Source organism: Panthera onca, chromosome D2 (assembly GCF_046562875.1).
Source record: "Panthera onca isolate mPanOnc1 chromosome D2, mPanOnc1 haplotype 2, whole genome shotgun sequence".
NCBI lineage: Eukaryota > Metazoa > Chordata > Mammalia > Carnivora > Felidae > Panthera > Panthera onca.
Genome location: NC_138349.1, coordinates 86,475,340 through 86,499,239, shown reverse-complemented (window position 1 = coordinate 86,499,239; position 23,900 = coordinate 86,475,340). Strand labels below are relative to the sequence as shown.

The window sequence follows — 23,900 nt, the reverse complement described above, 5'->3', positions numbered from 1 at the left end:
GTAGGGGAATTTGAGAATGCAAGAAGAGCCGAGAGTTCATCGGAGCTATTACTAGGTGGGTACTTCACTGCCTCCTACCCCAAATGTGTTGGTGCCTCTGGGCCAGGTCTGAGACCCCTGTGGCCCTCCTGTCAGTAGAACCTCAATAATGATGAAGAAAGGTTAAATGCCAGACTACACAAGTAAGGAACATTGGTGCTGAATTTTTATTGCCATTAATTAGTTTGTTCTTAAACTTAATAGGCAATTCTGTCACATGCTTTGCTTATTTATTTTAATATGAAATTTATTCTCAAATTGGTTTCCATACAACACCCAGTGCTCATCCCAATAGGTGCCCTCAATGCCCATCACCCACTTCCACTCCCTCCACCCCCCATCAACCCTCAGTTTGTTCTCAGTTTTTAAGAGTCTCTTATGGTTTGCCTCCCTCCCTCTTTTTTTTTTTTTTCCTTCCCACTCCCCCATGGTCTTCTGGTAAGTTTCTCAGGATCCACATAAGAGTGAAAACATGGTATCTGTCTTTCTCTTTATGACTTATTTCACTTAGCAGAACACTCTCCTGTTATATCCATGTTGCTATGCTACAAAAGGCCAGATATCATTCTTTCTCATTGCCAAGTAGTATTCAATTGTGGATATAAACCACAATTTCTTTATCCTTTCATCAGTTGATGGACATTTAGGCTCTTTCCATAATTTGGCTATTGTTGAGAGTGCTGCTATAAACACTGGGGTACAAGTGCCCCTATGCATCAGTACTCCTGTATCCCTTGGGTAAATTCCTAGCAGTGCTATTGCTGGGTCATAGGGTAGGTCTATGTTTAATTTTTTGAAGAACCTCCACACTGGTTTCTAGAGCGGCTGTACCAGTTTGCATTCCCACCAACAGTGCAAGAGGGTTCCTGTTTCTCCACATCTTCACCAGCATCTATAGTCTTCTGATTTGTTCATTTTGGCCACTTTGGTGTGAGGTGATAACTCAGTGTGATTTTGGATTTCCCTGATGAGCGACGTTGAGCGTCTTCTCATGTGCCTGTTGGCCATCTGGATGTTGTCTTTAGAGAAGTGTCTATTCAGGTCTTCTACCCATTTCTTCACTGGATTATTTGTTTTTTGGGTGTGGAGTTTGGTGAGCTCTTTATAGATTTTGGATACCAGCCCTTTGTCCAATATGTCATTTGCAAATATCTTTTTCCCATTTTGTTGGTTGCCTTTTAGTTTTGTTGATTGTTTCCTTTGCAGTGCAGAAGTTTTTATCTTCATGAGGGCCCAATAGTTCCTTTTTGCTTTTAATTCCCTTGCCTTCGGAGATATATCAGTGTAAGAAATTGCTGCGGCTGAGGTCAGAGAGGTTGTCTCCTGCTTTCTCCTCTAGGGTTTTGATGTTTTCTTGTCTCAGTTTCAGGCCCTTGATCCATTTCGAGTTTATTTTTGTGAATGGTGTAAGAAAGTGGTCTAGTTTCATTCTTCTGCATGTTGCTGTCCAGTTCTCCCAGCACCATTTGTTAAAGAGACTGTCTTTTTTCCATTGGATATTCTTTCATGCTTTGTCAAAGATTAGTTGGCAGGGTATGTATGGGGAAATCATCATTCCAGCTTTTTCAACCACAACCACTTCTGTTTCTTCTCAGATCCTCCCTGTTACTAATTTGTATTTACTTAGATGGAAAGTGTTGTATTAAAACATATGTACATGGATAACCTCCTTTTTACACCGAAGTTAGCCTCACACATACACTGCCCTATACCTCGTTTTCCTTTGAACAGTATATGTACACTTTGAATCATAATTTCCTGTTCATTTTGCATAGTATTCTAATACATGAAGATACCATAATTCAACCAGTGTTATGTTAGTGTACTTCCAGGTTTCCACTAATTGCTTATTTTTGGAAATGCTGCAGTGTATTTGTAGGTATATATGTATCTATGCCTGCATCGTACATACACATGCGTGCAATATATATATATATATATATATATGCATATGTGTTTATTCATGTGTTGTAAGTTTACCTATAAAAAAACTTGTAGAATTATAAGTGGTGGGTAAAATAGAATGCATATTATTTTGATGTGCGGAACTACCCTCCATTGCTGTGCTACAAGTAAACAGTAACACATGAGAATACCAAGCCACACTCCTGTCACTACAGTGGTGTCAGACATTTGGACCTTTGTTAATCTGAGCTGGGTCTTTTTAACACATTTTTTAAAAATTTTCTTGATGAAGTGCCTGGGGGGCTCAGTCAGTTAAGCGCCCAACTTCAGCTCAGGTCATGATCTCACAGTTCATAGGTTTGAGCCCCACATCAGGCTCTGTGCTGAAAGCTCGGAGCCTGGAACCTGCTTTAGATTCTGTGTCTCCCTCTCTCTTTCTTCCCCTCCTCTGTGTGCTTGCTTTTTCTCTCTTTCTCTCTCTTAAAAATAAACATTAAAAAAATTATAGAAAATTTTTTAATGATAAAGGGTGCTTAAATACATTCGTTTTAGGAAGGCAAGAAAATCCTGTTAACCTTTTATTGTTTTAAAATTTAATATATAGCTATTATCTCAATATTTGAATTGAACTCTTCTAAAGTATTATCACAGAGTAAAATATATGAAAACACATCTCTTATAAGTAAAGAAATTTTAAAAATAGGTTGTACCCACAGTACTTGTCACTTTTTTTTTTTTTTTGTCATAATTACCCCTTTCAAGAGATCAAAAGGGTACTTTTCTTCCATTAGGTCACACTGAGTGCCACTTTCTGAGGAATGTTAAATGCTATGAGTTCCGCAGTATCTGCGTGTCTTTGGAGAACTGCTGTATCTTTCTCTGAAATTTGTGCCGTATTTTACGATTGTGTATCATGAACAAATGAGTGTGTAAACGTGGTTTTCCATCGACTGCCATTTTATAGTGTGAGGTTGACCGCCATTCACTGCCAAAATATTTGATTTGGATTTCTTTCAACTTAATACAAATCTAATGAAAATACGTTTTTCAGGTCTTTGACTCAAACGGACTTCTGAGACTGAGGTTGGTAAAGTTGAATTCCAGCACATACCTGTAAAGAGAGGTTGAGTTCAAACAATGCTTTAAGTGTTGTTTAGTATCAAAATTGGACTAGGCCATTGGGGGGAATAGAATTAAGTACTCTGAAGATGTTCTGTCTCTTTGAGGAAGAGATTCTGTTTAAATCTGAAAATATGTAAAAGTTCCTACATGTACCTCTATCTGTAAGTATTTTAATGTCACAAATAGTGAAGATTGTTGTCAAGCCACTTTCAACAAGTATGAAGCTAGGAGGTCAAGCAGTTGTTCAGGAAAACACCTTAAAAATCAGTTGCGTTCATACTGACAGGAGACCACAGAGGCCACTCTGAGTTGGCTCCCTGCTCTTTGACTTTATTTCTGTAACTGGTTAGTGGCACCAGGTGGTCTCACCTCTGTTAAATATACCAAGGTGTCTGTAATTGCAGAAGGCCTTCTCTGCGGTGTCATCAGAATGACCTGCAGGTGATCTGATGGTGAAGTCCAATCCTTCTATTGCATTATCTACTCTTTCATTCTTAAACACAAAATTACAAATCTGTGCAGTAATGAGTTTCAGGAGCCTGTTAAAGACTGCACCTGTGTTCAGAGTCAGCCCCTGAAGCTGTGAGCTTTCTCTTAGAATATCCAAATCCATGCACGGAGTATGAAAACCTATGGAAAGGTGGTCCGAGCTCCTAGCTGGATTTATGGATGGCGTGGCGGTGAATGAATATGAGGCCTTAGATTGCATCTTAGAAGTTCAGTAGTTCTAGAAATGTCTAAAAATCTGCCTCCTCCCAATTTCAAGCAGACATCCTCAATTCCCTTGAAATGAAAAGTGTGCATATTCTAGTTCTGTTAAAAATTCTGACTAGTATCATATAGGCATCTTCCTAAAATAGACTTAAGGGCACCTGGGTGGCTCAGTCGGTTGAGGGTCCACCTTTGGCTCAGGTCATGATCTCGTGGTTCATGAATTCGAGCCCTGCGTCAGGCTCTGTGCTGACAGCTCAGAGCCTGGAATCTGCTTCAGATTCTATGTCTCCCTTTCTCTCTGCCCCTCTCCTGCTCATGCTCTCTCTTCCAAAAATAAATGAACATTTAAAAAAAAGTTTTAAGTAGACTTTTTCACTTTTAAACATACCAAACAATTCCCTTCCAGAACATAAAGGCCAAGAAGATAGGGGCATGAATCTGTTCTGTTCACTGCTGTATTTCTAGGACCGAGAATGTTGTAAGACAGTATCCAACAAATATATGTTGAATGGAAACAAATTAATTTTAGCTGTTCTCCCTCTGATTGGTAATAGTAGACGGAAGGCATTTGTGTGATGTTCACCTCTGGCTGCCATAACTAAATGCAACATCCTGGGAGGCTTATTAACAGGGATTTATTTCTTGTCCTTTGGGACCTGGAGGTGTGAGATCAGGGTGCACGGTCAAGTTGGGGGTCTTCCAGGCCCCGTGACCCTCCTCATGGCCACACGTGGCAGCAGGGATGGGATGGGGGGGGCGGGGTCTGGGAGCCTTATTCTAAAGAGCAGTGAGGGGCTCTTGGGTGGCTCAGTCAGTTAAGCATCTGACTTTGGCTCAGGTCATGATCTCACAGTCCGTGAGTTTGAGCCTGCGTTGGGCTCTGTGCTGACAGCTCAGAGCCTGGAGCCTTCTTTGGATTCTGTGTCTCCCTCTGTCTCAAAAGTAAATGTTAAAAAAATGTTTCTAAAAAGCAGTGATGTTATTCATGAGGGTCCCACCTTATGACAACCTGACTTGCAAAGGCCATCGTCCATGACTATCACCTAGGCTTCAGAATTTACCATAGGAATCTGAGGGGACACGCACATTCAGGCCACAGCATTATTGTTTAATAAATATTTTCAAAATTGTGATTAGTTTTAAATAGTATTAAAAATCTGCACTAGATGCGTCTAACAATGTAAACCCTTTTTTTTTTTTCATCATGATTTAGCTTACCCATTGATATACATGCTACCTAATGGTCATCATTTATAACGTATGGACCCTTCTCCTCCAGCTCCTGGATAACTAGTTCTTTTGCGTTTTAATTATGTAAGCCACCAGCCCTGTTAAATTTGCTCTGTATGAGCTTTATTGTTATTGATTAAACCTTTTGGCAGGAGTCAGGTTTTACCTGAGGAAAGAATTTTTAAGGATATCTAGATAGATAGATAGATCTATATATGGCTCCAACCACAGAACTTTCTAGGTCCCTCTCTATTTCGTGCTCTCACGTTGTCCTGATGGGTTCATGTTTTCTCCTCTGCCCACTCTTCTCTTCATCCTCTTCTCTGTAGAAGCTTCTATTGCCCACAGTCTCCGACATCACAGGCCATGAACGGCCTGTTCCAACACAGCCTGCCATGTGCTTCAGGATCGCGTAGCTCCTCCTATGTGTTTATCACGTTCTCCTGTGACTGTCACCTTGCACTGTTCGGGGCCCACGAGGGATGAGGGGGTGTTGGGGGGCGGCTACAAGGTGAGCCTCCTCAGCTCCACGTAGAGCAAATCCCGGCTGTCCGCTACCCTCTGGCTGGACCACAGCAGGTGTGACTTTGGGGAAAACCCGGGGAACCATTTCTTCTTGGTCGGTTTACATTGTCGTGTGCGATGCATGATCTTGAAAGCTGAAGGCACAAGCCCAAAGGGAGGCCATGGTGTGGGGGATAAATCCCATATTAGTGGCGTCTTTGTGAGGTTTGATAGCCGCTGAAAGGTACTCCAGCACTAATATTGTGCCAAACAGCTGGAAGATATTTTGGGGGCAGAACTGTTAACTATGCTTTGGACCAAGTATGGTTTAACAAATGGTGACGGGGTTAGTAGTTGTTGCTTTATTATTACTTGTTGCTTTATTATTATTTGTTGATACTGTCCCACCCTGGGTGTTAATCAGTCCATATAGGTAACATCGTCTGCTTTCAATATTCCAGCGGCACTGGACCAAATTTTCCAGCTGAGCAAACTAATGTAGAGATGCCGCTGAATTCTGTAGGGTCGACTCCCAAGAAGTAAAGTCCATACTCCGGCCGCATCTCTAAGTTCAAGTCCTATGCATTTAACCGCCTGGAATTGCCACACCGTGGGTTAAATCTTGGTGTTCTTACCCCTCATTTCTTTAATATTCTCTGTCTTCACCTGCAGTTTCTTCACTAGTGAAGTAATTAAAGCTGCTTATAAAGCCTCAATATTGGCCCTGTTTAGGGTTTTGCCTCCTATTCGGTGGAGGTGTTACGTGTGTCCACAGGAATTCCCGAGCCCTGGGCCAGCAGGCTGTCGGGGGCGGTGGGGGGAACTTGGGCACAGGGGCAGGCACTGCAGAGTTGGTGACGGCCCTGGACAAAGCCTACCGGCTTGAAGGAGGGGGTGAGCCTGGGAGGGCATAGGCAGTCAGGGCTGCTGCCTCCCAGGCTGCAGTCAGGGTGGGCTTCGTGCCCAAGCAGCACAAGCTGGCCGCACCTCCCCACCCCGGGGCTGTTGGTATAGGCCGTTCCTGCTGCCCAGCGTCCCTTCCATCGTGCACCCTGTCACGTCAGTTCTGACTGGTCGTGGTGACACTGCAGGCTTTTGCTTCTCTGAAAACCAACCCTCAGCAAATCCACTCTGCTTCTGGGTTGGATTTACAGAGCTGCTTGCTGCTCGTTTGGTTCCCTGGCCGCCTAGACTCCGGACTGAAGGCCAGCAGGAATCGCACCTGTCCTGGTTTCCGGCTCCGGGCGTGGAGGAAGAGGCCTTGCTCTTGTCTGCTTTTCACACAAGTGAGAACTCAGTCTTGTCGCTTCATTTCCAAAAGCGGGCCTGTGCCAATTCCCTTGGCAGTTCTAGGAAGCCGGTAGAATATGGAAACAAGCTAAACTGTACTGTGTTTCTGCGGGAGTCACGACTTGATGGTCATCATTTTTGTGACACGTCGTTTTCCCCCAAGTCCCTCTAAAACGAACAACATTGGTGGAAATCTCCATTAAGGAGTGAAAAAACACAGCTCTAATAGCGATGATAATTGTAACAACATTATCGGTTATCATGTATTCCATATTCTCTATGTACTAAACTGGGCTAAGCCCTTTGAACATATTTTCTAACTTAATCTGCACAATAATCCTAACAGGAAATGTTTGTAGCTTAATTTTAACCACAGATCTAGAGATTTGAGTTATGATCCTCTTCAGTTCCTGGCCCACTATCATTGGCTGGGCACACAGATCTTCCCTTGCTGATAGGCATGAATTTCTAATATTTTCTTCCTTTATTGCTAATCTCCACACCCACCATCTTCCTCACAGGCAAATTAACACTTAACTCTACCAATAAGTCCATGGAGAAGCATGCATTTTCCTATCTTTGCTAAACGCACAGCTGTGTGTTTTTACTTTATGTAACTGCTGTTGTTCTAGATGTTTCTCTCACATACTCACTTTTCGCTGGATTTTTATTTTTTTAAATATGAAATTTATTGTCAAATTGGTTTCCATACAACACCCAGTGCTCATCCCAAAAGGTGCCCTCCTCAATACCAATCACCCCCCCTCCCTCCCACCCCCCATCAACCCTCAGTTTGTTCTCAGTTTTTAAGAGTCTCTTATGCTTTGGCTCTCTTCCACTCTAACCTCTTTTTTTTTTTTTCCTTCCCCTCCCCCATGGGTTTAAGTTTCTAAGGATCCACATAAGAGTGAAACCATATGGTATCTCTTTCTCTGTATGGCTTATTTCACTTAGCATCACACTCTCCAGTTCCATCCACGTTGCTACAAAAGGCCATATTTCACACTGCATTTGAAAGTTCAGTCTGTGGTGCTGAATGTGTTCCTATTCTGTTGGGCCCGGTCACTAAACAAGACAGGAAAACCTCAGATTGCAAGCAACTTGCTCTCGAGTGTTCTGCAAGACGAAGAAAGTTTTTTAGTAAACCGTAACTTGATGAGTAAGGTCTTGTGATGCGAAGAGTACGTGATGCTGAATGTCACATGATCACAACTGAGCCAATAGTGGTGTGTGTGTATGTGTTCTGTCTCTTAGATTGGGGGTGATCATCTCCCATGCTTGGCCTCAGGCTGCAGTGTTTGGCAGAAATGAGTGATTTTTCAGAACGTTGGACGGTGCCCACAACTGGCACTGGTGTATTTTCTGTCCCTTCAAAGCACCTGTGGATAGTCCTTTGCTTTTCCAGACAAGAGTGAGCTTAGGAAGGCTTTGCTTCATTTTAGGTCAGGCTGCCTGCAGACCTAGACCCTTTGCTGCCTTATTACCAGTTCCATTAAATACAGTCTATGACCAGAGTTAATTACTACTGCCCTGTAGTCAACATCCACGTGAGGGTATACAGTGGCCCCCATGCAGAAAGATTCCGTTGAGCCAATAGATAGCAGCGATTCTGTTACTGATCGTGAAACTTGGCCTACACAATAACCCTCCTGTCTCCCTCACACCAGCCATGAAGGTTTTCAAAAGTAAGTGCAGGGTGATTTGTTTATTTTTCTTTATATTTTGTATTTATTTTGTATTCAAGTACCCTAATAATTTTTATGTGAATATTTTTCGGGTTGTGGAATGAATCGTCTGAGTGTCCATTATTTTTTCTGGGGAAACTCACTTTGATACACATGCTTTGGATTACAAACATGTTCCAGAACAAATTATGCTTGCAAACCAAGGTTTTGTATCATCGACTACATTTTACCAAACTGTTCCCCTCACGACTGGCATCTGGGTTATTTCCCCCGCCGTCAAAACTGCACAGTGGTGAACATACTGGGAATCGCCATTTGTAGGCCAAACATAGTTTAATATTTACAAGTTCATGCTATTAAGATATTACCTCGATACCTGAGCAAGATGTACTCTGGATCGTACATACAGACTTTTAAAAATGACACTTAGAGAAGTTTTGGATACACAGCATAACTGAGAGGTATGGAGAGTTCCTATACACCCCTGCCCCCCACAGCCCCCCTCCCTCCACTGTCCACATCCCCCACCAGTGTGGCACATTATTTACAGCTGGTGAACCTACGTTGACCCACCATTATCACCGGAGTCCACAGTTTACGTTAGGACTTCCCTCTGTTGCACGTTCTGTGGGCTTAGACATGTTCATAAGGATGCGTATCCATCGTTATGGTATCTTACAGGATAGTCTGACTGCCATGAGAGCCTCTGTGCTCTGCCTGTCTATCCCTCCGTCCTCGACCCCCTGATCTTTTTACTGGGTCCCTACTTTTGCTTTTTCCAGAGTGTCCTATAGATTCCAACTATAGATAGGAACAGTAGGTTAATGGTTCAAGATTGGCTTCTTTTACTTAGTGGTGACTCTTCATGGCTTCACAGCTCATTCCTTCTTAGCACTCATCTTCCATTGTCTGGTTGTGCCACAGTTTATTTACCTGTTCCCCTAATTAGGGAATCCTAGTTGCTGTCAGGTTTTAGTAATTAAGAAGGAGATGGCTGTTGGGGCGCCTGGGTGGCTCAGTCGATTGAGTGTCTGACTCTTGATTTTGGCTCAGGTCATGATCGCATGGAACATGAGTTTGCTCTGTGCTGACGGTGCAAAGCCTGCTTGGGATTTTCTTTCTCTCTGACCCACCTTGGCTCGCACACACTCGTCTGTCAACTCCTGCTCTTGTCTCTTGTATACGATTAACCCATTGTAAAATTTCTCAGAATATATCCAGACTCAGACCAATTTTTACCATTTTCACTGCCACCAAATGCTATACCTCTCTTGACTAGATTATTGCAGTGGGCTTGTGAATCACCTCCCTGATTGTCTCTACCCAGCACAATAACCAGAGTCGTCCTTTATGCAAGTCGGTGCTCATGTTACCCGTCTTTAAACACCCATCCACAGTCCTCCTGCCTGTGGGATCTTCTACAGGTGGGGGCCCCTTCTTGTGCTGAACTCTTCTCGGCCGTGCTTCTGCAGGGCCCCTTCTACCACTGAGCACAGCTGGATTCTCCTACTTGGGAACCCCACACTGGAAGTCCCACCAACGCCTTCCAGTCTTCAGATTTTTGCTCAGGTATCACTTTCTCATCAAGGGTGACCCCACTCTTCCCAGTTAAAACCACATCCTCCTCCTACCACTACCATTCCCTAGTCCACTTCCTGGCTTTTCTTCCATAACACTTCTCGGCTTCTGACACACTAAATATTTTACATGATTTAGGTTACCTACATTCCACTGCTGGAATCATAAGCTACAAAAAGGCAGGTGTTTTTTTTTTTTTTTTTTTTTTTTTTTTGTCTTTTGCCCACTGATATATCCCAATATATGGAACAGTGCTTGGCTTATACTAGGTGTATGGTAAATATCTGTGAAATAAAAGGACTTTGTATTTAAAGTTTCTACGTTCTGGGGCACCTGGGTGACTCGGTCGGTTAAGCATCTTACTTGGGCTCGGGTCATCATCTCACAGTTCACGAGTTTGAGTCCTGCGTTGGGCTCTGTGCTGACAGCTCAGAGCCTGGAGCCTACTTTCAATTCTGTGTCTCCCTCTCTCTCTGCCCCTCCCCCACGCCTGCTTTATCTCCCTCTCTTTCAAAAATACTAAAAAGTTGAAAGTTTCTACATTCTGAAGGGATACTCTTGATGAGTATTAGCAGAGAAATACAAATTTCATTAAAAGCTATAATGTGTTGCATGTTAATCCTCAGAGTCACTATATTTTAGTAGTCTTTGAGGTATTGTGGAAAATAATATAGAGGAATATATAAAAAATATAGAGGAAGCTGCCATTTAAACTAGAGGGAAATAGTTAAGTGTTAGAAGTTAGAAAAAGCAAGGGCTCAAAATGATACATAAACAGTGATGACATAAGAGATTCTCATGGTGGAAGAATCCTTATTCAGACAAGATTCTGCTTTGGCTTGGATCCAATACTACACATTACATTTAATCCTATGCTATTTATAATTTATAACTTGTGTGAAATCCTACACACAGATAAGTATGTATTGGAATCTGTGTTTCTGTACATATACATAATTGAGATATTAATAGGATGCAATCGATTCATCCACAAAATTTGCTCAGTACTCCCAAATGTCATTTTTGTATCCTTAGGATTTGTATCTTATGTGCTGGGGACCAAAATAATGCCACAATATAAAGTTTCATATTTGGGTGTTTTGTCACATATGCTAAGCTATGTTCAAGTCCTGAAAGTAACACCTTTCTGGCTGATTAAGTACAACTTTCTAAAGGCCAGCAGCAGCAAGCTGATTAGCTGGCAAAACAGTGTAGCTTGTAATGTATTCCATAGAACTCTGGAGAAATGTGTTATTTGCTTATATCTGTCCTATTACTTATGTGATACATGGTTCACTTAAAGACCTAGGTATATTAACATGCTCCCTAAATAAGGACATGGAATCTATGTCTGTGTTTTTAAATCTATGCAAGTCTGGGTTTTCTAGATGTCATTGATATAAAATCATCTTCCAGAGCTAAAATACACAAAAAAAACCAAGCATGGTCTTTTTAATCTTAGTATTCTAATGGATTAATCTTGACACATTCCTAATAAGGACCTAATTATAACATTTGGTGGGTGTTTATCAGAAGTCGGATACAAAAAATGCCCAGTTACCTCCTTTGAGATGTATTAAATTGGCTCATACTCTCCATATATCTAAGAAATTCATACTGTTTGAGACCCATTCCTCCCTACTTATATTCTGATCACTGCCTTTTAGGTAGAAGTTTAATTAGGAAAACAAATACCAATGATACCATGTTCTCAGTCATCAGATCACAAGAAGTAAATTCCCATATTGTTAGGTAGACTCTCAAAATACCAGAAGACACCACTGCTTTTTACTCGTCCTGGGGAGACCATCATGGAATTAACAGAATCTGTGGTGGTCGCTCCGTTGATGTAGAATGTTCTTGACCTTCATCAACGTGGGCTACTACACTGGTGGGTTACTGATCTGATTTTAAAAACTACACGTTGGCTGCATCTATACCTGAGCAATTGCTGTTGATAGCATGTGTAACTTGCATTGCGACCTTTAACTCTTGAGGGTAGGCGTTTGTCCGTCCAAACCGGTGTTACTGGACATGGCTCCTAGAAAGTGCGAGTATTCCACACGAAGGTGAGCTGCCTGTTTCATCTGGTGTTTAATCTGGGATGATTCCCAAGCAGTTATCCTTGGCTCTGAAACTTGTTCAGCGGAGTTATCCATAACCTAGAAATCTTAAAAATTTCCTGGAAATTAGAGTTTCCTTCCCCGAGGGCTCATGCGAAGGCACTCCATGAGGCATCAATAAAAAGGCAGTGGGCTTATTTTGCAAACGAAGAATCTTTTCCTAAGAAAGAGGATCTGTATGAAACACCATGTATCACCCAAGTGTGAAGTGATAAATAGAGTATGTACCCAGCCAGAGACCTTTGCAATTAGAGAAAACATTCGTTGCTTCATCTTTTTGCAAGGTCGGATTCAATTAGCATGTTCAGTGGACAGTGGTGTCCTGGCTTTTCTTTACAACCTGTAATAGACTCAATTATTTTTCAGGGTTGCTTCTGTTCTGTAAATATGCCAGTATCACTTGGTTTAGAACTACACATTTTAGTGAGAACTGTAGCTCCTAATTCGTCTCATTTCTGGAACTCTCTTCCAGTGTCAAATTTCATACCAGGGATGGTGAACAGCCAAGCAGTAAATGCCTACCCTGTACGGTGTGTATCAAATGTATACTTTGTATACTAACAAACTCCAACCTCCCCCCTGGTCTTCCTGTTCCCTATATTGGGGTTTTCGTTTTAACACAGTAGTGTGATCAGACGGGTCTGTGTAAAGTGACAGATATTTGCCACAGCAAGGTCTATCCAATGTCAGCGTGACAAAGAGTGCACTAAAAAAGGCAGTGAGCACTGTATATCGGCAATTCCCCATCTGTTCTCGGCCGGTAACCGTCGACTGGAGAGAGTTGTCCGGGCACGGGCCTCTGGATTACAAACACGGTGATGTACTGTGGACAGGATCAGGAGACCATATATTCCGCCACTTTTCCTTTATCATTTCCTTTATCATTTCCTCCCGTATGTGAATTGTGTAGCAGAAATTGACAGAAAAAAAAAACCCTCTCCTAAGTGACTAAGTAAATATATAATTTATAGGCTGCTCTGATGGTCTTACCGTTATTAAGCTACCCACCTTGTACCCAGAAGATAGCAAACGTGGGTATTATCTCTTTGTTTCTGTGCCTTCCTCCTTTTGCTATACAGGAGTCCACATTTTAAAAGCTGGTAGTGTTCCAGGAGTTAATTTGTGAATCAATTGTTTGGAACTTGGAATACATTTTCTCATGGAAACAATATTAAAAATGGTTAGGTTCCCAGGACAACCTATAACATGCCTACTTAATCTGTAATAAACATTAATCTAGAACCTAACCAAGCTGTATACAATAGGCTTGATTTATTACTTGCAACGGGAATATATTTTTACCAGAGGGGGAGGCAGAACTCAGTCTGACTTCTACCCCATCTGAAATGCACACACATGAGCATATCCCACCTTGTCAGCACCTGAATCTTGAGTGTGCAGAAATCAGCCCTCCCGATACATCTGGGTTGGGGCCCTGGACTGGTCAAGACTTCATCTGAGAGAGGGGAAGGGGGATTTAGGAAACGCTCAGTATGGGAGCTTAGTGACAGGGTCATTTATGCAAAATCACCAAACACAAAAATACAACATAAATCATCTATATGGCACTGAATAAATGGACTGTGCAGAAACTGTTAAAGTGTGAGACCCTTTGACCTCAGCTAGACATGCTCTTCAGCTGAATCATGACCAGGAGAGCACCTGGGCATTGATTCCTATGAGCTTCATACTTAGGGAAGTCTGAGTGACATTGTAGAACAACCACACAGACTTTAATGGCTTAAAGTAATGAAGTTTTGGTTCTCACTCCCATTGCCTAGCTATCCCATTTTGGTGGCAGGGTTTGGGGGCGAGGTTCTGGAAGAATGTCATCACTCAGAATCCCAGGGTAACAGCACGGCCAATGTGGTGGTGGTTCACATGCCTCGTGCCAGGTAGACACCTCGGGAGGACTCCTCTCCGGCAGTTAAGGTCTCAGGCTGGAGGTGGCCTGTGTCCTAGCTCATCAGCCAGAGCCAATCGCTTATCTTTCCCAAACACAAGATGACCAGACATGCAATCTTCCTGTGTGTCCAGAAGCATAGTGAGAGGTACGTCTAGGAAGGGAGCCAGAAATATTTGTGAAAGTTTTAAGATGGCCACACGTAGATTAACAAACTGTAGGGGCGCCTGGGTGACTCAGTCAAGCGTCTGACTTTGGCTCAGGTCACCATCTCACAGCTTGGGAGTTCGAGCCCCGTGTTGGGCTCTGTGCTGACAGCTCGGAGCCTGGAGCCTGCTTAGGATTCTGTGTCGTCTTCTCTCTCTGCCCTTCCCCCACTCATGCTTGGTCTGTCTCTCAGAAACATTAAATTTTTTTTAAAAAAACCGTTAAGCCTAAGCAGTTTTGAATACTTTGGAAGTGTCTACCACTAATTTCGAAGATCTCAGATAAGTGCTAGGAGAATATTACCAAGGAGTGAAGTCTGAAATGCTTGAATAACTATTGAGGTTTGATTCTGAATGTGCTCTTATAGGTCATTTCTACCTATATTATAGAACTATATTTATATACTGAACTAAACAGTGGATTTTTCTGATAAGAAAAATCCACTTGAACTAAAGGAACTTGATGTCTTCTATTGCTGCCGATATGATGGAGAATCAACTTTGTGATTTTTGCTTTTGTCCTTGAATAGCACAAGAAACTCCTTCTCTTACGCAAGACCTTCCTTGATCCATTTCCTCCCACAAAATCAAGCCTGCACTGTGACCTGAGTAACCTGAGATTTACGGTCGGTGGGTTCAGGAGCTACTGTCTCTCTGATTCTCACACCTTCTAGTGCTTGAAGGAAAACTTATCATGCAGAGAGGGCTTATGGCTGCTTATTCGCCTAATTTAATTTCTGATCTTTAAAAAAAACCTGTTCGTTGTAAAGGAAAATATTTAAATTTGCTGGGTGGAAAATGCTCACAATTTTTAAATTTTCAAACATCTTGGTACACGTAATTTTTATTCCCCTTAGTGCAAATTTTGATAATCAAGTAGGACTATTTTTTTAGTATGGTAATAAAAATACTTGAAATCTGATATAAGATCACTTAAAATCTTCCTTGCATTTGCTGACAAAGTCTTGGGGATTTTAACAGTAGGTAAAGACAAAAATCCTTTCATGTAACAATGTTGGTTTTACCTTTTTTCACACATCTTGGAACAAAATATTTCTGAAAAATACTTTGCCATATACCTTAAAATTCAAAATTTTTTGACAGCACCCTAATTTTTTTGACAAGATGAGTAATCGTGACATGAGAATAACTGGCTCCTTAAATCATTTGGATGTGATAGTTGCGTTTTTTCCGTGTGTGTGCGCGCATGTGAATGTCATACTTACCTGATAGTGTTGTTTCTTTTATGAATCTATTCTTTTAGTAACGGAGCAAATATTTACGGAGGATCTACTGTGTAACCACCGTACAACAGATATGCAAAAACTCCTGAGTTGAGCAAGGATAATTTTAGTGTGATGAGACAGACAGTAAACAATTAAATGACCTGAGCATGTAACATGACACATGGTGGGGAGTGCAATGAAGGGAAATAAAATTGGAAAGGAGAATGGTCCTGTTAGGGTTAAGTCTCTATCTTTGAATTGGCAAATTATACTTACAAAATTATGAATTTGTTTTAAACAATATAAGGATTCTAAGTAAATGGGCGAAGAGGGAAGGAGGAGAAAAGAGGAGATGATTTTCAAGAAAGGGACCTTACACTTAATGATAAAACGGGTGTCTCACTGACCTAAAACTTTTTTTTTTTTTTTTTTGGATTGCCTTTGTCACGTGTAACCCATCAGAAAGCACCAGACTGCTGCTTTGTTGACCTAACTCAGCATTTGTGGGTCCGTCCTCTAGAGAAATGATAAACCTGGACACGTTAAATCATTCCCCCTTCTATTTATTTTCTTGCCTCTTGGGTTCATCCAGTAGGCTAAAGGGTTTCCATGCTGAGCTCCAGTCATTCATTTTTCAAGTGTTACAAGACGAAAGTGAAATCCTTTAAAACATGATAAACGATTTAGGTTTAAATCATGGAATAGGTTTAAAACATGAAATTTGTGACCTCCAAGATAATGACAAGGAGATCATTTGGGTTAGAGTGTGAGTCAGAGGACTACAGTCACTTGAGAGAGATCATGGGTTTGGTTACAAACAACCACAAGGAAGCAAACCTGGCAATAAAACCAGTGAAATGAATTTTCTGGTTTCCCAGGGCATGTAAATCATGTTTACACCCATAGTCTATTAAATGAGCAACAGCATCCCTAAAAAACATACATTGTTTAATATACATAGTTTAAAAATATACATAGCTTATTGCTGAAAACTGGTAACTATCTGAGCTTTCAATGAGTCATGATCTTTCTGCTGGTGGAGGGTCCTCCCTCGATATCGATGGCTGCTGACAGGGTGGTGGGCACTGAAGGCTGGGGTGGGGTGGCAAGTTCTTAGACAACAGTGAAGTTGGCAGCACCCGTTGACTCTTCTTTCGTGAACGATTTCTCTGTAGCGGGTGATGGTTTGATTGCATCCAACCCCCAGTAGAACTTCTCTCAGAACTGGAGTCTGTCCTCTCCAACCTGCCACTGCTTTCTCAACTGAGTTCATGTGATGTTCTGTGTTGTCATCTCAACAGTCTTCACGGCACCTTCACCGGGACTAGATTCCATCTCAAGAAGCCACTTCTTGGTTCGTCCGTAGGAAGTAACTTGTCCATTGGAGTTGTGTCAGGTGATGCAGACGTTCAGTCCCACCTTCAGGCTCCACTTCTGAGTCCAGTTCTCTTGCTGGTTCCCCACATCTGCAATTATTTACACTGAAGTCTTGAGCCTTCAGTTTGTTAAATTAAAAAAAAAAGTAATATCTGAAGTACAAGCAAAGCCCAGCAAAGTGAGGTATGCCCACATTTTTATTCTGTTCTTGCATGTAGACTTCTTGCGTCATATGCCGACAAATAAAAATAATGCTCCTTTTATCACTGGGAATGCTAGAAAGGAAATAAAATCAGTCCTTTTCATCAGTCCTTGTGGAAAATTGGTTACTTCATTAGCAGCTCTTCTCCCCTCAGTCACTGGGTCCTGCTCAAATTTGAAAGGCAGTGTAAGGGAGAGCCAATCAAAAAGTAAAACAAAAAACCACAAATGAATGAAATGGAAAGAATAGTCTATTTCCTTAAAGAACTTGTTATGAAAAAGGATCTAGATCTCAAAAGTGGCAAAAGAACCAAAAGCACAGCCACCTCAAGGTACCATGAATGATGACCAATATCCATCGGCTGCATAGTTATATTTGAGAAGAAAGATTCCATGTTAAGAGGTGAATTATTTCTTAACATGTCCAGCTAAACCCAAATGTAATAAATTCAGATTTCTTAACGAAAATGATGGGAATGATAACCGTTCTCAACGTGGAACAACTTTGGAAATGTAGGGATGAGTTTTTTGTTCACTGAACTTTAATAAACTGTCCTCAAGCTTAAGTATTAATATTCTGAATGATAGCTAGGTAGATGTGTCAGATGAATCTTGGATCGTTTATATAAAAGTATTTTAACTGTTAAGCCTAGTTCTCCCACAGTCATTGTTGAGTAGTATGTGTTGTTGGGGGGAGGGGGGGTTCAAAGTAGAAGATACTCTCAGGCAGCCTGAACTTCATCCTCCAATAGCAGTGCATTCGGTTGCAATGATACCCACACCTTGTGCTGTACTGCCAGAGCCAGGATGCCTCTGTGTGCAGTCAGTTACTTATACAAAACCATTTTTTTTTTTTTTTTCTCACGAGGAGATTGACTCACTCGCAGTCTGATACTGCATGAAGCAGGGGTCAGGGGCTTGTGGCCAGAAGTGGTCCTACGAGGTTTTTCATAGCCTGTGGGGAGGCTAGTGCCTGCTTCAACTTCCCAGCCTTACACAAATGAATCCCTGATGAGCCTCATCCTGGGTGTGGAGTTGCCCATCTAGAAACTGCAAATCAAAGCATATGCCCTTGTGATTGTGAGTGTCGGCTAACTTGTGAAACAAAAGTGTCTCCTCTGCCTGTGTCCTTGTAATCCTTCTGGCTTGGCTCTTCTCCCCTGCCCCTTCCGTCCCTGATTAGATCTCAACTTTAGCATCTCTAAAGGATGACAGCCTATCTGGTGCTACCTTCATGGAAATCTTGAAGACCCCACACTGTCTTAGATCAAACCATTAAAACTTCACACTTGATGGTAATCCATCCATCTGTATTTTGGCTGGTGTATTGACAAACCGACATGAAATTTTGTTCATGTAGGTAATGTTTCCAACAGCCAAAGGCCGTCTCTTTATCTCCTTACAGTAACCTAGGCCAACCTCTTCTCATTCCTCCACACGGTTAATCGGGCATTTGGGGAGTTTTCTCTAAGGGGACTGGTAGGGGGGACCTCTGTGCTGCATTTAATTCCAACACTGCATCTCATGGTGCACCTGGGAAAGAAAGCTTTCCAGAAAGCAATAAATCAATTGTATGAGCACCAGCGACATTGATACATTAAGTCCTTAGTTTTTTTTCTTAAATTCCTGAATCCTGAGGATACTAAAATTTATTTTTTTATATAAAATTGCATCGCCAAGCTTGCCTATATAGCATTCACGAGATTAGTTGTAACAGGCAGGCATATGCATGTCCAATAGAATTCAAGTCAAATTCAGGCATTTCTCGAACTTTGCAATTACATTCTGTATGCTGCAGTGCTTAGAGTTTTTGTGTTACAACAGGATAATGAACCTAAGTTTGAAATAGAAAACTCAAGAGCAGATCGTTTCCTTTGCATCATGTGCTGGTACAGATTCACTCCTGCTTGCACTTGGCAGGGTTAACTAAAACAAGGAAGCTGGATTTCACTGGCTAATGGTGAACGGAAGATTTCCAAGCTTGCTTACCTATTTGTTTCCCCTATACTGAATTCTACAAGCTAGAGAAAAGCTCAGACTTTGTTTAAAATGTAAGAATATTCAACTCTGGCAAGTTTAAGAAAATTAAGTTTGGCCATGGTAATTTACCGTATTCATCACTGAGGCACCATTAATGTGAGCTCTTTAAAATTTTGATGTGAGACTTTATAAGTACCTTTCAGTAAACAAGAAAAGAGAATGGTCTGATTTTCATATGTAATTTAACGATCTATAAACGAGAAACAAAAAATACTAGAAAACCTAACAATCAGCAGTTCAGGTTCAACTATTAGTAAACAGTGCATTTAATGGAATTAGGCCAGATATAACAAGTCCTTAAACAGACGTAGAATATTTTAAGTCAGAACCTGTAATAATCTGCACATTAAAAACATACACATACAATGTAAATGGAAAGTCATTTTTAGTCTTCTTAAATTTTAAGTTTGTTTACTAATTTTGAGAGAGAGAGGCATGAGCAGGGGAAGGGGAAGAAATAGAGAATCCCATGCAGGCTCCATGCTGTTAGCACGGGGCTTGAACTCACGAACTGTGAGATCATGACCTGAGCCAAAACCAAGAGTTGGATGATAAACCAACTGAGCTGCCCAGGCGCCCCATCATTTGTAGTCTCTAGAACAAAGGCATGACCAAATAGGTATTTTTTTAACTTGTCCATCTATTAGTATTGATAATGATCTTTAGATGCGATTTCTTAGTTGCTTCTTGTTACATTGTACAGTTGAAACTGCAACTTGAGTAATCTGTTCTGGGACTTGGGACTGACCACGTATGGCTAAACTAAAACCTGAAGTCACATGTTCTGTCTCCCAGCTTTCCAGAACATCAAACATTCTGGTATTGATAAACGAGGACATCTATGGAGACGCTCACTTTTTGACTTTTTAAAGATACACTGTAAGACAATCTGAACATAGCACCATTACCACTGTCCTTACCGTGACTTCTTCAATCCTTCCACACAATTTGTTTTCCTTCTCATAAAGTGATGTCTTTATTTTCTACCAGAAAACGTAGTTGAAGAGATGGAGGGTTAGATGTCTAATTCTGGCCCATCAGTTTTTCCTAAATTATGTAAAATTAGGGAGTGGAGCTGGCGTTAGAAGTTTCTGGTCCTGGTTGTTTATGGACACCTGGGTAGAGTGTGCTTTAGAGGCACCTGTGTGATATGGTGTAGGGGTTACTCAAGAGAAAGTCTGTCACTTAGAAATGCAGGATAATTCTCTATGAAGGAAGTCACATCTGGGTTGTGACAAAAGGAACAAGGACCAAGGAAAAGGAAGACAAAAGGAGCAAAAATGAAGGAAAACAGGAAAGGTGAAGGAATTAGAAGGATCAATGGGACCCCCCTAAGTCCCTCCCACTAAAAAAAGTGAAACTTTGTTTAACAAAAAAAGATGGTCTATAATTGTTGGCATTGGCTAACTGATGCAGGGTGTTCATTCTCCATACATTCTTAGGTGGTTGCAGAGTTCAATTAAAAACAAATTTTGCTCAGGCTTCAATTCTACCAGTTGTAGAGATTCTAATTCAAAACTTAACCTGGTTTTGAGTGCAGTGCCCTGGCCACCAACACAACCTGGGCCCTTCTTTGAGGTAGAAAGTATTGGGATCCTCTCCAGAACTATTAAATTAGAAACCCTGAGGTTGAGGATTTAATGCTTAAAAAAAAAAAAATCTTTGGGGAGCCCCTGGGTGGCTCAGTCCGTTAAGCCTCCAACTCTTGATTTCGGCTCAGGTCATGATCTTGTGATTCGTGAATTTGAGCCCCACATCAGTCTCTGAGCTGAGCGTGAGGCCCCTACTTGGGATTCTCTCTCTCCCTCTGTCTCTGCCCCTTCTTGTTTGTGTGCATGTGCCCTCAAAATAAGTAAACTTAAATACATTAAAAAAAAATTCTGTGGTTCTGATTTATGCATAAATTTGAGAACCACATCTAAGGTCCTATAGTATTCACTTCAGTACTGTGGACTACTGTAATACACAGGTAGCAGTAATCTAGATTAATACACAGGTAGCAGGACTGTGATTACTCTAACATGCAGGTCGCTTACTATAGGTTATTCTTTGTTTTTAATTTTTTAATGTTTTTTTCTGAGAGATCATGGGTGGGGGGAAGGGCAGAAAGAGACAGAATCTGAAGCAGACTCCAGGCTCTGAGCTGTCAGCACAGAGCCTGACTGGGGGCTCTAACCCACAGACCACGATATCATGACCTGAGCCAAAGTCAGATGCTCAACACACTTGAGCCACCCAGGCGCCCCACTGTACGTTATTCTAAGATGCAGGTAGCACTAAGAACCTCTGGACAAAGGGATCTCTGAACTCCAGGCTCCTAAAATTTCATTTAAATAAAGGCTGAAATTCAGTAAAAACTAGAGTACACCTTACTTCTTGGATTTGTTTTGCTCTGTTCTACAGATTTCTCAAATAGGAATATTATTTTATCGAAGACTAAATTAGCTACTACATATAAAACATAGAATAGTGTCTGACATATAAGAAGTAAATATTCATTTTTAGTTTACTTCATTTACTGCTGTTTACTTATATTTTTGGCAAATATCCTCTGAAAATTTTACTATGAAAAAGGCTCTAAAAATCACTTGTTAAAAAATTTTATTTATACTTTCTAATAGGATTTATTTTATACTAATCAAAAATTCTGTTTACCTGTAATAAAAGATTCTTTCCATGAATATTAACTCCTGTGTAAGTCAAGTAACATTATGTCCTGATCCAATTATTTGGGCAGACATATGTCAGCATTTATTTCCTTTGTAACTGATGAAGAGGGTCCAGACCATTGGAATAAGACTGTTTCCTGCTAAATAGAAATGAGCAGAGTATCAGTAAACTTTCGTGTCTCTGTGAGCACTTCTATAATTACGTAAATGGATTCACTTTCCGTCAGTACTGAGTCACAGACTATAGGTAAAATATTTTGAAATAGATAATAATCTTCAAATTTATTTAAATTATTTGACTCTAATACAGGGTGACATGAACTCATAGCTGAGCCAAAAACTAAATTTTGATCATTGAAATTTAGATTGTTTTTGCAGATAAATAGGATTTTGTCATAATTTCCTATTTTCAATGGTCTTCTAGTCTTTAACCAGATAGAAGATGTTAAATTCTGTGGATGTAAATTTTTTTCACCTGTAATAGCATTTGGCTGAACCATTCTGAAATCTCAAATGCTCAATTTTAAGAAAGAAGACACCTGGCTTTTTGTTATAAATACATCAATAACTAATTTTATGACCTTGGATAAGTCATAAGCTTCAATTCTCACGCAGATAAAAGGGAGAGTGAATCAGATCTCTGAAATCTTAATAGCTCTGTGTTTATGTGTATCCACCCAGGCTCCACCTAGGAAATAGGCTTTGAGAGAAAGTTACAGAACCTTACAAGTAATTTTGAAAGGGGGATGGTCTGTGGGAGGCAGGTTTCTCACTGCTGGAGTAGCGGTTGCCGATAAGCAAAGAGAAGACTAGAATGATCTGTGCGTGAACCCACGTTTTACTTAATGGAGATACTGTTGGATGCATGTAGAAAGGTGCACAGATGTATGCACACATCAGTTAGCTCACACGAAGTTCTGTGCTCCGTCAGTGGGGAGGGCTTAGAAGCCACCGGACATGGTGCCCAGACCTTAGTTAATACCATTCTGTGTTCAAAGCAATTAAGATTTCTTTGGAAAATGGCTGGGTCCTAGGACTGGGGCAATAGCTATATAACAGCCTGGGACATCTGAGTTTGCCAGAAAGTAAGGAGGCTCTCAAATCCCACCATCGTGGGGTTATGTCCAAGGCACTCAGGAGCTTTTTGAAAGAGCTTCTGATGGCCAAATATGTAATAATTTAAGCAACGCAATTAGACTGATATTATATTATACCCAAAGTGTACAGTAAATATCCTTAAGCCTATGCTGATACAAAGAAATGACCGAATAAATAGAGAAAAGACAAACCTCTCCTGTAAAAGAATTAGAGTTTATATAAACACTCCAGTCTCCGGGGACAGGGGGGAAAGAACTCTCTGCTCCTTAGGTGTGGGCTGCTAGGGATTTCCTGCCAAAAAGTACTGTGTGGAAAGGGCAGGAAAAGTACAGTGATTAAACCGACAAACACTGTCTCAGCCAAATGATCACGATTGACATGAATAAGTCACGTCTGTAGTGTGTACCCTTGATAAATGACAAACACAGCATGTTACCTCTGTGATCTTCTCCCACCACCCCCCCCCACCCCAGAAAAAAAACAAAACCCAGTAACCCCAACTAAGCCATGAGAAAACAGTTCCCCAACTGGGATTTAAAAAATATCTACAAAACACCTGACTGATATACTCCAAAACTGTCGCGGTCATCAAAAACAAAGTTTGGGGCACCTGGCTCTGTCAGTTGAGCATCCGACTGCAGCTCAGGTCATGATCTCGCGGTCAGTGGGTTCAAGCCCTGCGTCGGGTTCTGTGCTGACAGCTCAGAGCCTGGAGCCTGCTTCAGATGCTGTGTCCCCCTCCCTCTCTGCTCCTCCCTTGCTCATGCTCTGACTTTAACTCTCAAAAATAAACACTAAAAAAATTAAAAACCAAGTTTGAGAAACTGTCACATCGAAAAGCCTATGGACACATGACCAGTAAATATGTGCTATCCTGGATGGCGGACTGAAGCAGTAAAATGCAGAAGGACCCTGGGTATCAGCTAGAAAATCTAAATATGAATTTCAAATCAAAATAGTATTCAATATTGATTAGTTGTGCAAATGAAC

General features: G+C 41.2%; 1 protein-coding gene and 1 pseudogene across 3 annotated transcripts in view; both read left to right on the top strand.

The window, feature by feature from the left end:
• Positions 1-23,900, top strand: part of PCDH15 (protocadherin related 15) — a 1,703,323-nt gene that overhangs the window by 206,843 nt on the left and 1,472,580 nt on the right. The window lies entirely within an intron of this gene.
• Positions 1-23,900, top strand: part of LOC132684699 (zinc transporter 6-like) — a 75,090-nt pseudogene that overhangs the window by 40,387 nt on the left and 10,803 nt on the right.